Below are 16940 nucleotides of genomic sequence, written 5' to 3'. Positions count from 1 at the left end.
ATCATCATTTGCCTCCTTGATGTTTCTGTGGCATCTAGAGCTGATTTTAAACAGGTATTAGCTATATTTCCCCCCTCCTCTACTAAGTGGCTTGCTCTCTGCTGGTATTTCTCAGGTAGGTGCATTAGTAGGTCACCCATCCCCTCCCAGTGCTGGTATGCGTGCCTGTTGAGAAAAGCATTAGAACTGGCGATGCGCCATTGGTTCACCGCACTTCTCTCAACCTTTCTGCCCATGAGGTCCATTCTCTTTCTTTCCTTATCTGGTGGTGGCCCAGTAGTACTTGGTACATTAGCCCTCTTCCTGGCCGTGGCTGTTATGATGGAGTCAACAGTCACCAACCCCATAATGTAATTTGGATCCTTGGAGGAGTGTTTGTATTTTTTCTCCCCTCCAGCCGTGACTGCCTTACATGTGGCAGGCTCCTTAAATACCTCCTTTCCCTGGTCTAGCACACTTGGCAGCATAGAAAGAAATTGGGTACTTGATTGTGTAGGCATTAGAGCTTACAGCGAAAAACATGACTGAGGTTTTTCTTCCTCGAGTTGTACTCCATAGGTATCTACTGCTTTTTAAATGACTAGGTTGTACATACCAACATTGTCTGGCAGAGAAGGCCTCGAAGGATAGGTGTCGACAGCCTCTTCTGAGGAATCTGTATCAAGGTCTTGCCATTGCAGCTCTTCGACCTCGGAGGTTTCTGATCCTATGCAAGTCTGTTGTTCTTCGAAAAAGATCTCTTCTTCCTGTTCCTCTAGAGGTTCGGGGCTTAAAGGAGGCTCTAAATCCTTGACGCTTTTCTTGATTTCCGTCGAGGTTCTTGGTGGTATCATGAATTGTTTTTCAAGCTTTCGTAGAAATCCTTCTTTCAATGTAAAATACTCACCATTTCGAGCCTTTACCTTTTCTTCTGGCTCTCAGACACATGTGTTTAGGCGTCAAGACTTTCAGTCTTTCTTTTGGCGGTAGAAGGCTCCTTAGAGGCGGACGCCAGCAGGGGGCCTTGCTTTTCGGAGTTCGATCTCTCTTGTAGGGACATCAATGCGTCCTTTCCTTGACCGTCTCTCGAAATCTAAGATCTTTCGAGGGTCTTTGCCATTATGGAGTCCTTGCCTAAGGATCCTACGGTATGTTTTCCTCGGGACGCAGCTGCAGACTTCGAGTGCTTTGATGCCGAGGCTCCCTTTGAGGCCCTTGAGTCTAATTTTAGAGACTCGTCTAGTTTCTTCGAAGATGATGGTTCTCTTACCTCTCTCGAAGCTTTCTTTTCGACCTCAACGACTTTGATGCCCATCTCTGTGTCGCTTTCTGGCCCTTCTGCGACTTTGTCCTCCTTCTCGCTGGAGAGGCCCAGATGGTGCTGCGCTCTGCCCCTGCGTGTTATAGTTGGCTCTTCTCTGCCTCTCCATTGCGCTAAGAGATTTCGGGGTGAATGCCGAACACGTGTTGCAATCTTCACTTCGGTGATCTACTGGTAAGCAGAGGTTGCAGCCTGGATGTTGGTCCTTCTGGGCAAACTTGTGATGGCAATTCTGGCAAAACTTGAATGGTGTTTTGTCCATCACCACGCACAGGGAGCCCCCTGCATGCACATAGTTCTCTGGTCGTTGATGAGGTTGTTCTTTCCTGTCTTGGCACCTTGATTTGAAGACCAGTACCTGTACTGTATTTTTCGTAGATTTTTTCCCTGATTTTTGTAGATTCTCCTCGCCAAAGTTTGGAGCTCCTTCCGTATCGATCCAGACCCAACGGCAGAAAAAAAGAATCTTAAGATGGCGACCAAAAGTGGGAGCTTCCAGGGGAAGCATGACGACGTCACACGGGGACACCTAATGGTAGTACGTCGACACCCACCAACAGGAAAAAGCACAAAAAAAGAAACAAAATACAACACTTCCAGACCCAAACACTAAATGGCGGAATAATGCACAGCATGTGAATCAAAAAAAGATTCACACTGCAAAACTCTAATTCTCCATGCGGTGGAACAGCTCCATTGACCTTTACGGAGCTTTTAGGATTCTCCATGGCGACATTTGTAAGTGGGTATATGTAAAGGTCTGAACAATCGTGGTAAGTCCCCTTTGAGCTCCAGCAAAGTGGAAGAGAATGACTCGGTACGATGATGATTAAAGGCAAGTAATCAGAGCATTATCACTTTATCCCTGTTCCTAATGTTCGTCCACATCTTTAAGTGTCAAGTATTGAGGAGAGCATGGAAACAATCCAGAGAGAAATGAAAATAATGCTAAGCACATCAAACATTTAGTCTGAAACCAAGAAATACAGCAAAGCTACACCAAAATATGGAGAGTGGTGCTTAGTATTCTCTGCAAAGATGGAAGGAAAGTCCAGTAATGGAAAAACAAAGTCCTAATGAAAACAGACAGACTCTTAAATCGGAAGCCGGGGATTAGGAGACAATCAGTGCTGCTAGGGTTCTAGTGAAGCTATCATTATGCGATCCTCTTACCAGAGGACCAACGCTACGAGGACAGAGACAATAAGAATGATTACTAGGAAGATGAAGAGAAGAAACAGGAGGAGGACAAGGAAAACAGGAGGGCAAAGACCAGGAAGGCCAAAAGGACCAGAAGTGTGAGGACCATGGGAGTAGGAGTAGAAGAAGCAGCCTGTGAGGCAGAGGACGGCCATTGAGAGTACAGTGAGGGTAAAAGGCAAGACCAGGAGATCAAACAGGATGAGGAAGGTCATCTGAAGCAGTAGACCCAGGAGAACTGGCAGAACCAAGACCACCAGGGGGACCAGAATCACTAGGAGTATCAAGAGTAGAAGGACCATGAACAGTAGGAACAAGGCGAACCTGAGAACCATGTGGAGAACAATGATAACTGGGAGAATATTGAGGATGAGTGCCTCCAAGACGACCAGGATGAAGACAAAACTGATTATGGATTAAGGATTAGGAGGAGAAACTTACAGAAAAGCACAAAGAGAAGTAACTGGATAAAAAACCTGAAGGAGGAAGAGGAGGCTCTAGATAAGCTGGATGGTCAGGACCCCCAGAAGGACCATGAACACTAGAAACAGGACCAATAGGAGGGAAAAAACGGTCGGACCAAAACAAGGGCATAGAATAGGAAGACCAAGATGAAGACCAGATATACAAGAACAAGAATTCCAGTGGACCAGATAAACCAACAAAACTAGGAGAAGTAGGAGGATGACTAGTAAGAGGACCAGGATGACAACAAGAACGACTAGGACTGGGAAACCACAAAGGAGACTGGGAGAACCTGAAGATGACCACAAAGAAGATTAGGAGAAGACCAAAAGGATTAAGGAACGGTTGATCAAGACCAAGGAGGATAAAACAAGGACTAGGATCACGAGAACCAGGATCACAAGAAACAGGACTCCAAGGAAAACTGAAATCAGAAAACCAGGAGGAACAGGAAATCCAAGATCAAAGAGGCCAAGACCAAGAGGACAAGTAGCCCCACCACATGAAGGACATTCTTTGGCCACCAGGCCTTAGGGAAGGAAAGCGGAGGACTAGAAGAACAACACCACCAGATAGACCATGAGGAAATGACTACCTCACAGGACATTGACCAGAAATAAGTACAAGCTGTGGAATTGTGTTTTTCTATAATACATGGAATCCATTTTGTTTTACTCTGTTCTATGATACCCAGTTAAAGTGAGGCCTTAAAAATGAAATACATTACATTTTGTGAACTATTCTTTTTACAGTCGACTAGCTTGAAACGCAGTATGATGCAAGCTTTGCTCAATAGACAGCACTTGTGATTTTCCAAAAAATTCTAACTCAGCAAAAAGATGCTATTTCGATCAATCAACCAATCAGTACTTATAGAGCACTACCAATCGCACTTGGGTGTATCCAGGGGCTGGTAAGCTGTGTTAGTCGAAGAGCCTATTCTGGAGCACCTTCCTGAAGGTGGTCAGCAATGGGACAGGTTGTAAGTGGAGAGGGAGGGAATTTGAGGTTCTGGCAGTGAGATAAGAGAATGAGCGTCCTTCGGTGCGGGTGTGCGGAGCGAAGTTTCTCATCAGTTAGTGGAAGGTCAGACAGAGGTTTAAGTAGTGGGGCCGATGCTGTGGAGTGGCTTATAAACGTGGGTGAGGAGTTTGAAGTGGCATCTCTTCTGTATGGCGAGCCAGTAGAGGTCCTTCAGATGGGTGGAAATGTGTGACTTTTTGGGAAGGCCAAGGATGAGTCTGGCCGTTGTGTTCTGGATGGTTTGGAGTCTTTGTTGGAGTTCAGTTGAGGTGCCTGCAGAGAGTGTGTTGCCGTAGTCGAGTTGGCTGGTGATGAGGGTTTGTGTGACTGTTTTCGTTGTGCTAGTGGGGAGCCATCTGAAAATCTTACGGAGTGGCCAGGTAGTGTGGAAGCAGGCTGAGGTGACTGTTTATATGGCGTTTCATTGGGAGTTTGTTGTCCGGTATGATACCTAGGTTGCATGCGTTGTCTTCGGGTAGGGGGCTGGGCCTAAGCTTAGAGGGCCACCGGGAGTCATTCCAGATGGTGTTGTCTCTGCCGAAGACCTGAACTTCAGCCTTGTCAGCGATTAATTTGAGGCAGCTGTCTTTCATCCATGTTGTGACATTTCGCATGCATTTGTGTAAGTTGTCTTTCGTCGGAGTGGGTTCGCTGAATGTGAGAGAATGAGTTGGGTATCTTCGGCATATGAGACTACGTTGATGTAGTGTGTTCTGAAGATGTCTACATGTGGAGTCATGTAGATGTTGAAGTGGGTGGGGACTACGTTGATGTAGTGTGTTCTGAAGATGTCTACATGTGGAGTCATGTAGATGTTGAAGTGGGTGGGGCTCAAGGAACAGCCATGTGGTACACCGCAGATTATGTGTTTGGGGGGCAAGGTGAATGGGGGGGGAGGTGAACATTCTGGGTACATCTTGTGAGGAATAACTATCCACTTGAGTGCGTTGCTGTGATTCTGACCCAGACCCACTGGCTCACTGTGCCACTGGAATCAAGCTATCCTAGCTGAAGAGGGGTGAAACCCCGAAACCAGTCCTAGGATGCTTGTTTCAGGTCCAGGGATGACCTGGCTTGGCAGTTCGGGCAGGACTGTTCCCATGAGGCACAGGGTCAAGACTGATTTGCATACGATCAGATCTAAACTGGGGTAGCGTGGTGAGCAAAAGAATGATGGATTTAAACCAGATTTCTTGACTGGGGGTGAATGTTTTGATTTGTTCTGCATTCCGTACATCAATTGTGTGTCTTTTGCTTTCTCGTACTAAGTGCGCCAGGTATACCCAGACGGGGGTCCTGGGCTCACTGTGCCACTGGATTGTGATTCTGATCTGGCAGAGTATTTGGAGAGTGTGGTGGGAGACAGTGTCTAAGGCTGCGGAGAGGTCTTGGAGGATGAGGGCAGTCGTCTTGCCTCTGTCGAGTAGTGCTCGTAGGTCGTCTGTGGCTACGATCAAGTCTGTTTCAACGCTGTGATTGGCTCACAAGCCTGATTGAGATGCGTTGAGTAGTTTGCGTTTTTTCCAGGTGGCTGGTCAGTTGAGTGTTGATGGCTTTCTCTAGGACTTTGGCTGGAAAGTGTAGGGGGGAGATGGGACAGTAGTTCTGGAGGTTGGTGGGTCCGCTGACTGCTTCTTGAGGAGGGGCCTGATCTCTGCGTGCTCTCATGCTTCTAGGAAGGTGCTGGTGTTGATCACGGGATTCTGTATGGTGGTGAGCAGGGGGGTGATTTTGCTGTTTCCAAGGCTGAAGATTCTGTGTGGACTGAGGTCGTCTGGTGATAACATGTGGATGCATTTCATCAGGTATGGGGTCGCGGGCATTGTGAGTTGGTCCTATATTTCATTTATGGATGACATAATGCGGATTGGTTCTGTATTTCACAATTTTGGAAATACCCAACTGCCACAGTTAAGGCATGTTGGTCGCCATTATGTATTTGCTTATCATACACTTAATCTCTTCTGATTGGATATATATTTATATATAGCGAAATCTTGATTGACGATTACTGGACATGTGATGTACTAATCCACAATTTTCGAGAAAGCATCACGTCCTTGATAATTTCGTGGATATTCAATGAAACGCCTGGTTACGCCCTTTGTGGTTTAGGCTAATAAAGTTTTCTGAGTAACTTCTGTTTTTGGACATTTGGTTGACAGCCAGATTGCTCCAGTGTCACGTTAAATAAACCTTTATTTCTGCATGATCAGGTGGCTTTTTTCTTTGATTATACTTAGGTTTCCACAAAGCCACACTATTAGGACATGGTTTTAGCTAGAGACACCACTTCCCTTCTAAACATTTCTTAGCTATGCTTCTTCGTCCACGCCTCCTTTTGATATACTTCACCTTTTTCAGAGCAGCTAAAACACTCCAACTTGTAGTTCAATGAGGGAGATATCTGCATCTTAGGGGAAAATCCAGCACAACCTTTTCAAATTCTTATTTATTGCATCTCATTACCATGACTGCACGCCAGATTTTCTAAATCCAAACTCCAAAAATAAAAAGGCTTTTCACCAAAGGTCAATACACACCCAGCCCTCCAAGAGGCATGTCCCTCAGTGGTCCATGCAGTGAACATAAAGGTAATATAGTCTGTGTCATGAAGAAGGCAAAAAGTAGCTTTGTGGAACCATTCCGAGATAATTAAACTTTTGGTGTCTTATACTGAACATACATACCTCACAGTTACCAGATTTTTAAACGAAAATGTGTACAGCAATAATTTATTTATTTATTTTGAAGGTTTTATACAGCGCAAACAAGACCCTTGCGGGTATCAGAGCGCTTTACAACAAATATAGGAAATAGATATATACATACAAAATACTAATAGACATTTTAGTCCGACAGTGTTGACTAGTACAGCATAACAAATATTTACATGACTGCATCCAATAGTTCAAGTGAATTTGGCCAAGAGAATCAATTTCACTTCTTTTTTGAAGCTGTGTTAGGGTTCTGTCTTGTTTTTTGGGGCAAAGCATTCCAAATTTTAGGGGCCATTCCTGAGAAGGTGCGGTTATAGGTTTTCTTCTTGGAAAATCGTTGTGGTTTCAGTAGCAGGTTATAAGAACTCCTGGTGGTTCTGTTAATCAATCACTCAATCAAGGCACTAATAGAGTGTACTACATACCCATTAGGGTCTCAAGGCGCTGGGTGGGGGTGGGTGGGGGGGATGGGGGTGCTGCTACTGATCAAAGAGCCAGGTCTTGAGGAGTCTTCTAAAAGCCGGTAGGTCTTGGGTCTGCCGTAGGTTGGTGGGGAGGGTGTTCCAGGTCTTGGCTGCGAGGTGGGAGAAGGATCTGCCGCCGGCGGTCGTTCTTCGGATGCGGGGGACTGTGGCGAGGGCTAGGCCGGCGGCTCGGAGCTGGTGGGTGGAGGTGTAGAAGCCGAGTCGTCTGTTGAGGTATGCTGGGCCGGTGTACTAATTTCTCCGCAAGGGTTCGTAGGGTTTTGTGATGCAGTGCCTTGTATGTCATACAGGCGATTTTCAAGTAGATTCTGGCATCAAAGGGTAGCCAGTTATGGGCAGCAGGTCCGGGGAGATGTGACAGTTTCTTTTGGAGCCTGTGATTAATCTGGCAGCTGCGTTGATTGTCGCACTTAGAGGGGCTGTCGTTGATCTGGGAAAGCCACAGAGAGCGGCACTCCCATATTCCACTCTGGGGATTACTAGAGTTTGGACTGCCTGTTTAAAGTCATTTGCGGGTATGAAGGGGTTTAGTCTTCTTAAGGTGTTCAATTGGAAATGTGCTCCTTTAGTTGCTACGCTGATGTGCTTCTGCATATTTAGTTTATTGTCCACATAATAGAGCAACTTTCCTCACTCCTTCAAGTAAAAGCAAAGGTCCCTCAGTTCAGCAGCCACGATCCATTTGGCTAAACTTACCAGGGCACTCAAGATCTAGAAAACAGCAGGAATCCAGTCTTTATTTATATGTGCTATCACAAAAAAAAATCATCTGTACTATGTCAGCCACATTATCAATGATCTTGGCCTTTCCCTGAAAACTTGATGAGTACTGCCAGAACCAGGGTGGAGAACATTTTTCATGTGAGAAAGGGTCGAAACTAAATCCTGCCCGTCCATCACTTCTATCTTTCAACAGAAAGAATAGCGGTGGGAATCCTTCATACATCCCTTCATCCACTGGCCTTTTGCCCTGAATATTTTAAACTACTAAGAAAAATGTAACCTTTCGAGGCAGGAATGTATTTCGTAATCGTACAAAGGCTATCCAGAACGGAAGTGAGCTTTTTCAAATTTTCTTCGAAGTCCAAATAAAAAAAAAAGTGAAAGCTCGACAAGTGTTGCACAACAGACGTCAAACACGCTGTAAGTCCTTCTGCCCAGCAGCCAGGAACGGCCTGATCCTCTCACAGGAATGTGCCTCATCCCTAACAGAAAACAAATGTCTCCCCGCATTGCCCCTTGGGTGCAGGGCAAACTGAGCGTGGGACACAGCGATGCAGCACTCAACACTTTCCTGTCACGTCTTATGGGATCTGAACCGCAACAACTGTGCACACAATAATTAGTGGGTCGTCGAAATGAGAGAAAATGCCGTTTGTAAATAGTTGGTACACATGCTACTGTTTTCCAGAACCTCGCCTCTTTTTGCCTTCATTCTCAATCAAACCTTCGCTGATGCTCGAGAGCCAGTGCTTAATTTGTACAAAAATAAATTATAATAATAAGTGCCAGGGCTTTCGTCAGAAAGGCACTGCAGCTTGCATCACACAATGGCCCTTGCTAGGCTGTCAATGAAAGAAATAAAACAACTAGTAGCCATCACATTCCTACAAGGGTGAAATTCCAGACTTTTTCAGGCCTTCAAAGCTATAAGAATGGCTTGGACAGCAGGTAATAGTCATTTTTGATGTATACTGAATTAATAATTGACTGTTGTTGAAGTAATCCCTAAATGAGTCAGACTGTCAACGGTCAGACTGTCAACGGCACTGGTGTTTAACAATTAAGTGCCAGGGCCGAGTACCGGAAAACACGGGTTTAAATTAAACCCTGCCGAGAGGTTTTCATACACGAAAACCTATAGTGTTAAGAACGTACCTCCACTTAATAAACGTCAACAAGCTTGCATCTTTGCTCGAAGTTTGCAGGATAGCTCAGAGGGCTAAAACCTTAGGTCAAACTAAGTACTATCGACTTGGTTGTTACACTAATTCTATGACACCTCAACAGCGGCATAACAGTGCCTTAGAAAAAACAATGCTGGCAATAAATAATCCTTCGCGCTCTTTCTTTTTACATGAAAGGCGGTGAAAAATTGTACAGAGCTGCACATGCCCATAGTCTTTTCGAACAATTATTTACAATGATTGGTCTCACGTTAAGAGCGTGGATGACCGAAGGCAGCTCGCCTGTCAATCAAGAGAAGAGACAAACGATGCGGGATCTTTGATGTCTGATGGCCTTAGTGCTTACAGGTACTAGCAATATTCCTTCAATATTCCTGCTGCTCTCCAGTAACCAAAAATAATCGAATCATGTTTCACATTAAATGTAAGATTTGAAGCTGCCACGTGCACCATTATAATGATAATAACATACATGCAAAGAGCTACACTGAACGACCTTTTGTGAACCACACAGGAAATGGTTAATCTTTGCTTCACTGAGAAATGTACTGTAAGAAGGAAACCTGCGGTTATGCGCCTCATATGCCACAAATCTGATGATTTCTTTCTGTGTGATTCAAAATGACATCCTCCCCACTAAAACCGCAAACATGCCTGGAATCGGTGGAATATTTAACACATTAAATGGAATAAATGTAAGAATTTGTTGTGAAGATCACATCACATGGTTTGGTTTGCAGGACTCTTACAACAAACTAGGAGCTAGGCCTCTGGCACTCGAGCTACATATGTTGTGAAGTCCGTTCACACAACCACATACACCCACATAGGGACGACAGCCCCCATGCTGTCCTAGCATGCGATTCCAACAACCGGCCAACATACACACCAGTGCCATAAGCAGCAGTTGAGACAAGGGCAGTACCGGCTCCTCCCGGGACGCGGCAGTGGGGCGGGAGGAGAGGGAGAGGTTTAAAAAAAAATCACTTACCTGCTGGCCGGCCTACTGCCACCGCCTCTCTTCTGTACTCTTCTTGGCTTCTTCTCTGCAAAGGAAGCACCAAGCTCCCAGGCTCCCCTGACCAATCACAACGCTGCAAAGCACGGTGCTCAGCCAGGACATAGGGGCCTGGGCATGTTCTCCATGCAGGTTGTAATGCAGCCTGCATGGAGAACATGCAAAATACGCATGAATGTTTGGCCGGCCCCAGAGGGCAGGTCTCTACAAGAGTGATCGGCAGCATGTTTCACAAGCAGTATGACAACAATGTGACTGTCTAGAGCCCTCTGGGCCAAATTCATCAAATCGAATATGCCATGGAAGCAGTGAAGCAAGGCTCTGCGACTGTCGGACTGAAATCTAAAACCCATGCTGTTCTGGTAGCAGTAGCACAGTCTGAACTTGCCGCTCATCAGAAGCAAATTCTCAATTCGGACAACCACATTGGCATCTCGATTGCTGTGTCTGACTGCAGATGCCAGGCTCTTATGCAACTTCATGCGTCAAGAGTGTCTGGATTCACACTTTATTTCTAATCAGCCTCTCGTCTAGTGTCCATCATTAGACAAAAAACACAAATACCAACACAGCGTTATGGAAGAAGACCAAATGGTGTGGGATTGATAGCTGGTTTTGACTATATGGGGTTACATATTTTCCAAACATGCCCCTCTTGCTAACTATTTCGACTGCAAAGCCGTGTCTATAGGAGCTCGTTCACAGTCCGCTCGCACTTATTGGGAGAGACACATGACGGAATTAGCTGAATGCAATCCGAATGAATTGGTGAAGCATGGTTTGCGTGCTTGAAGAGAAACCCTCCCAGCAGAACAAGACCTGACCACAAAGAATGTTTCCGTTGGCATCGTTGGTAAAGACATGGAATTTACAATCTATGATGATGTAGCCATATTCCTGGAAGGCTTTGAAGAAAGGCCACAAAGAAAGGTTGCGCAACCAGCTGAAGAAGTTGTAGAGAAGGCAGAGGAACCAATGGAACACTAATCTTCAGCCAGCAGGCGTGGTATCAGAACAAAGTATCCTAGCGCAGACCACTACAATTTAATATCACAACATTTATTTTTGAAGGCCATTTCTCAGTTTGCAAAAAAAAATGAACCAATTAGTCATGTTCCCTTTGACCTGCATATTACTTTTTTGTAATGGAAACCGTGGAATAAATGTTAGCTGTATCCGTAAAGTGGCAGTTTAGTTGCGACTTAACCAACTCCACCTCTTGAAGAAGACAAGGCTTCTCTGTTTAACAGTCTGTGTTCCCCAGCTGGGTCAGTTGTGCCTCGAGGGCCAACATGTCAGCATCCCTCTTTCTTCTCTTTCCTTTAACATAGGCCTGGCCCTCCCCCTCACAACCGATTTAAATGCCCCCCAAAAGATGATTGCCGATTGCACCAAGTGAGTGTTGGAGACAAAACATTCCAAGCATCCTATCTCAGTGCTGCCGTTAAGTCGTTATCTACAAGCCACCAGGCACTTACCCGCCAAAAGCCCCACGGTGGGTCAGATGGACAGTAGAAGCTGAGCAAAACTGGAGAGCGATCAGAGATCCCTCCAGGCAGTATAGCCACTCCTGCTACATCTCGTTCGTTTGTTGTGCAGAGGATATCATTATCAATGCGTGAGAACGAGCTGTGTGCGCTGGAGAAGTAAGCGAAGGACCTGTCCCCTGTGCCAGATGCACCAGGCATCTTACAAACCCTAGGGAGGCAACCAACTGAGACCGCTTGTGGGATCTAGTGATCTGCGTGGGTGCAATGTGTCTTATTGTGCATCCACATTCTCATTGAAGTTCCTTCCTATCATGAGCTTGCCTAAAACGGTATGCAACAAGAGGGAGGTATGTTGCCTGAGGGTGTTGTCATTAAGTAGCGGAGAGGACATACACCGAGAAGACAGACCACTTCTGCCTCTGCACCATGGGGAAGGATGTCTGAAGGAGTATGGCCGCCCCTCTGGAACAAGAGGTGAAACCGTCATGATACACCCTGTGAAAAATGTATCTACACAATTGGCATCCATAAGGTGTGTCTTTTGCCGAATTGTACGATTGCTGCCCTTTTAATGCGGTTAGTCAGGCAGCTGACACTCCAGAATAAGACCTTATATCCCCCACGGTCTATCCTATACCGGAGACCCGCCATGTGATTTGTGTCCTATGCAATTGTGTGCTGTGGATTGTCTGTGGTCCCTCAACTTACAACAAACTCCCAAACATAAGTCTACACCCACCAGATCCCCCACCATATGCTTCACCCCAAGATGCATTTGTCTCCCACTGCTTAGTCCCAAAGGTAAAGGAACACAAGTGAAACTAGAAATAAGGTAAAAGGTAACCAGTGTAGATCAAACTTGGGTCCAAGGAAGAGACTTTGGTTGGCACCCCAATCGCTTTCAGTTTGTATTCGGGCACAGATGCAGTGCAACGCCGAAGCACACTCACGCGTGCCACCAGGCCAGTTCAGAAGCTTCAGCCGCGTCATCTTCCACTGAGAGTGAGCAACATAACTTATGTAACTTTGGATTTCTAGCTTCAGGGTCTTCTGATCGAGGTCTTCTCCTGTGTCTCTGGCCCCTGCGTTCATGCGGCTCCCATTCTTTTGACTCTGTGTTCTTCTATGAGCCCGCGGCTGGGAACTGGTTCAGTTTCTGGGCTCGCCTTTCTTTCACCCAAACCCAAGCTGTCCGACCTGTCCAAAAAGTAGGTCTGATCTTTATATATAGCCTTTAATTTTGCCAGGAATAGAAGCACGTACTATGCTTGAATCATTTTCAGTTTCTGTTTCTCCTCTGTGAATGTTCAGCATTGATGTTGAACTTTAAGTGTGTATTGTGGGAAGAACATGTCTTTTGCAGAGCCACATTGAAAATGTTTTGCTCTCTGGGCTGTCTGCAGGAGTGCATCTCTAGCAGCAAGGTTAAAGACATGAGCCATAAAGGGTCTCATTTGTGGCTTTTGATGTAAATATGGCAAAAACCTTTTTTCATTTTATAGCTCAGAGTCTGATGGGCCTGTGTGTGTGTATTGTTGGCGTTAACACTGCTAATGCTTGTGCTTTTGTTACATAGGAACGATTTTGTTTGCTGCAAAACCGTCCCCAAGTAACAACAAGCTCTGGCATAGCCAATAGGTCGCGCTTTTGGGACCTTATAAGTATTTAGTTATGCAACTGTTGCAACTGTTGCATGGCTAAACACTTATAAGGTCCCAAAGGCGAGACCTATTGGCTATGCCTTTGGGACCTTATAAGTGTTTAGCCATGCAACACTTGATGTTGTTGCACCAACGATATTGTACTGGATAACTAAACACTTATAAAGGTCCCAAAGGGGAGACCTATTGGCTATGCAAATGCTTTTTTTTTTTAAGGACAAGCAGTGCTATCAGGCTCCGGCTGCCACTTAGTCCATACCAAGAATCTAATATAGGAGTTTAGTATATCAAGCAGAAGAAGATGCCATTCAGAGTGACAGATGGTGGTACATAAGGAAGAAGCTTGCAAGCAGCAGACAGAGAAGTGCAAGTAGAGCAGTTAGCATGCACAGGAAGTGGGGGGCGCAGAACTGAGCTTTTTTCTTTAAAAAAAAATAAAGGTGCTGGCATGCAAGAATCGGGACATTAGCTTGGCATGCAAGGATGTTAACACACAAGATGCTAATGGCTAGGAGAAGTTAGTGCTTTCAATGGTAAACAAGAAGCGCAAGCAAAAAGTGGATGTTAGTGGTGCGCGCGCGATGGGAAAAGTGAAAGTAGGCTGGCAAGTGGTGTGCGCACACCATGATGAGAGAGGAAAGCCATACGGCGCCTCTGCTCGTCATTGTGCGCGTAACAGCACACTCTAGGCCAGCCAGCTTTTGGTAGGACTTTTAAAAGCCCGTTTACAAAGATTCTCGCCGAGCAGCACATGCGCTGGCTCAGGCGAGACCTAAAAAAAGGACCCCCACCAGTCCAAAACAGGGCCTCAACCTTCCGGCCCACTGGGGAAATGCCCGGTGCCGCTACAGCCAGGCCAGCCCTGTTAACTGAGAGAGGTAAACGGCAGAGACAAATCATAGCAGATGACACATTTGCATATCTTTTGGTCTTATTAGTAAGGACAGTAACTCATCAAGGGAGAATGGAGGGAGATGGGCCATCTGAGGATAGAGACAGCATCCACCAGAAATACTCTTACCGAGGACAAGCAACTTTTCTTCTGAATGATACCGATTTCTACTGATTCCTCACCTTATCAAACAGGCCTAAAGCAATAACCACTGGGAAGTGATCTAACTACCCTGGCAAAGTGGGCAGGCTGCAAGGTCCGAGCACCTTTGAAGAACAGACCTTTAATCGGATTGCCTTCGTTTCTGAAGACCACATGAATGTGTTCAGTATGTTTATGTGTGTACTAACATGGAGTGGGTAGTACTGATGTAGGAGGATCTGCTAGGACAGGGAGAAGATGGGGAAGTGAGAGCTGAAGTGGCAGAAAAAGAGGCAGCTTGAGTGAAAGGGGCAGGCAGCACATGGGGCAGAGTATGAGCAAAGTGGGTAGACTGCGAGCAGAATGTACAGAGACAGACAGGAAGTGTGCGGGCAGAGCAGAGGAGGAAGCAGAGGGACAGTATGTAAGCAGAAGGGGCAGAGAGCAGAAGGGCAGAGTGTGATCATAGAGCGAGCAAGTGCACCAGGGACCAGAAGTGGCGGTGTGTAAGCAAAAGGGGTAGAGACAGCTGGTCTAGTTTGTGAGCAAAGGGGCCGTCTGTGACCAGAAGAAGCCAAGGGCACTGCATGAGTAGTAGAGGCAGGGAGCAAAAGTAGCATTTTGTGAGCAGAAAGGGTTTGGGGACAAAGGGGTCAGGGAGTGGACAAAGGGGTTAGGGAGTGGACAAAGGGGTCAGGGAGTGGGCAAAGGGGACAGTGCATGAGCAGAAGGGACAGTGGCGGAGCAAGAAGAGGGGGGCAATATAAGAACAGAATGGACGTGTGAGCAAAGGGGGGCAGTGTGTGAGCACAAGGGTCAAGGAGCAGAGGGAGAAGTGTCTGGACAGAATGTGGATGTGGAAGAGGCGATAGATAGATAGATAGATAGATAGATAGATAGATAGATAGATAGATAGATAGATAGATAGATAGATAGATAGATAGATAGATAGATAGATAGATAGATAGATAGATAGATAGATAATGAGCCAATCTCACTGCGTCCCACCTACAGTTCTTTCCCACATTTAAGAACTAGAACACCTGTCCAGAGTCCCACCAATCATTCTGTGAATCTGGTCCCAGTTCTTGGAAGTAATTAAAGTCAGTGTTGTGAAACCTAACGGAGATCAATAGTGTGTTGTAAATAAATCTGTTGTGCTTAAATCCACGAAGGCATTGATATACACCAGAGATTGACTGTGCACTCACGTGTGAGTGGAGTGGTGGCTCACTGGTTAGAGGCGGCAGGCCTGAGAGCAGAAGTCAGCCCGGGGCCAGGGTTCAATTCCCGACGCGGCAGGGTCGTGGACCTTGGTCAGCGGACTTGATAATTCTCGCTTCGGTGCTTACTCTAATCAGGGGTTCCACTCGGCAACTCTGGGCATTAGCTTGCCTAATCTCCACAACGGCCCCACCAATTCCGGGGATGCCTGGCTCCACCTTGGGGACTCCCAGCAAGGGACCATCCCACAGGGAAAGCCAGGACGGGTTCCCCAGAGTTATACAGCGCCGGGACGCCCCATTGCTGGGGCAGCTGTGCGCTTTACAAGTATACTACATTTACATTTACATTTGGGTAAACTTCTGACCTGCCGCTCTACCAAACTCAAGCAAAGCCCCACAAACCCACAGGCAGGCAGGGGGAGCTAGATTTGAACCTCAGTGGATCCTTTTTCTGCCGCCCTCAGCTCCCAGGCAGACCTGGACAACTTCACAGAAGGCAGATGGAGACAAATGAATGGCCGCCCTGCGCCAGACGTGGGCAGTGCCCAGGCTCGCGCTGGAATGCAGCGAATGCCACAGGGGGGTGTTACTTCACAGTATCCAAAGCAGACGGCCGCCAAGTGCCCGTTGCCTCTTCCCTGGGGGCCGGCAGGGGTTTGGAGATGGGCTTCAGTCGGCTGAGCCCTGGCATTTTCATTTAACTTTTGATCACAGACAGTGAAGAATGTGACAGTCTCGAGTTAATAAACAGACTTGGGATCGATATTTTGAAAATGAAAGAAACAGGGCACACTCTATTACCACAGCCTCGAGGCAAGGAATTCACATCTATCATCCTAACTCAGAAACTCAAGCAATGATCAGGTTTGTAGCAATACCTTCCCTAACTTTCTCATGCATGAAAATTCTGATGAAATCACTTGTGTTTGGTAGATTAAACATTCCAAACTTTGGCAAAACGAAAAGGTCTGGATGAAATGTGCTAAAGCATAAGAACACAGGCATTCACGCATGCGGTTGACACACACTGCACACATAAAAATCTATTTATCACATGAGAGCCACCAGGGGGAAGGGGAGGGGGGGGGGGGGTTATCAGGGAGCGCGTGGTGTTTAGAACATGCTACTCCTCTCCCTTTAAGGAAAATGAGTTTAACATAAAGCTTTGTTTAACCCCTTCCACGCTGATGACGAGCTCAGCTCGTCATGAGGTACACCTCTCGTACGCTCATGACGAGCTGAGCTCGTCATGTAACGCGGTATTTACAAAACTTCAGCGCACAGCGGGAAAACCGCTAGCGCGGATGCGGTTAATAAAATGCCCAATGATCTCGCCACGGGTGCTGCTAAGACCTGGTGGGGCGGGGGCACCGTAGGAGTGTTTGTTGGTGGTAGCCCAGATGTATTAACAG

At 46.4% G+C, this 16940-nt stretch overlaps 1 protein-coding gene and 1 pseudogene across 1 annotated transcript in view; one reads left to right on the top strand and one right to left on the bottom strand.

Annotated features, from left to right (window-relative positions):
* DISP1 (dispatched RND transporter family member 1) overlaps positions 1-16940 on the bottom strand; it is a 659288-nt gene that overhangs the window by 583543 nt on the left and 58805 nt on the right. The gene's annotated exons all lie outside the window — the stretch shown is intronic.
* On the top strand, positions 10343-11105 carry LOC144761938 (proteasome subunit alpha type-1 pseudogene; annotated as a pseudogene).

Source organism: Lissotriton helveticus, chromosome 6, assembly GCF_964261635.1.
Source record: "Lissotriton helveticus chromosome 6, aLisHel1.1, whole genome shotgun sequence".
Lineage (NCBI taxonomy): Eukaryota > Metazoa > Chordata > Amphibia > Caudata > Salamandridae > Lissotriton > Lissotriton helveticus.
This window is presented reverse-complemented; position numbering and strand designations above follow the sequence as displayed.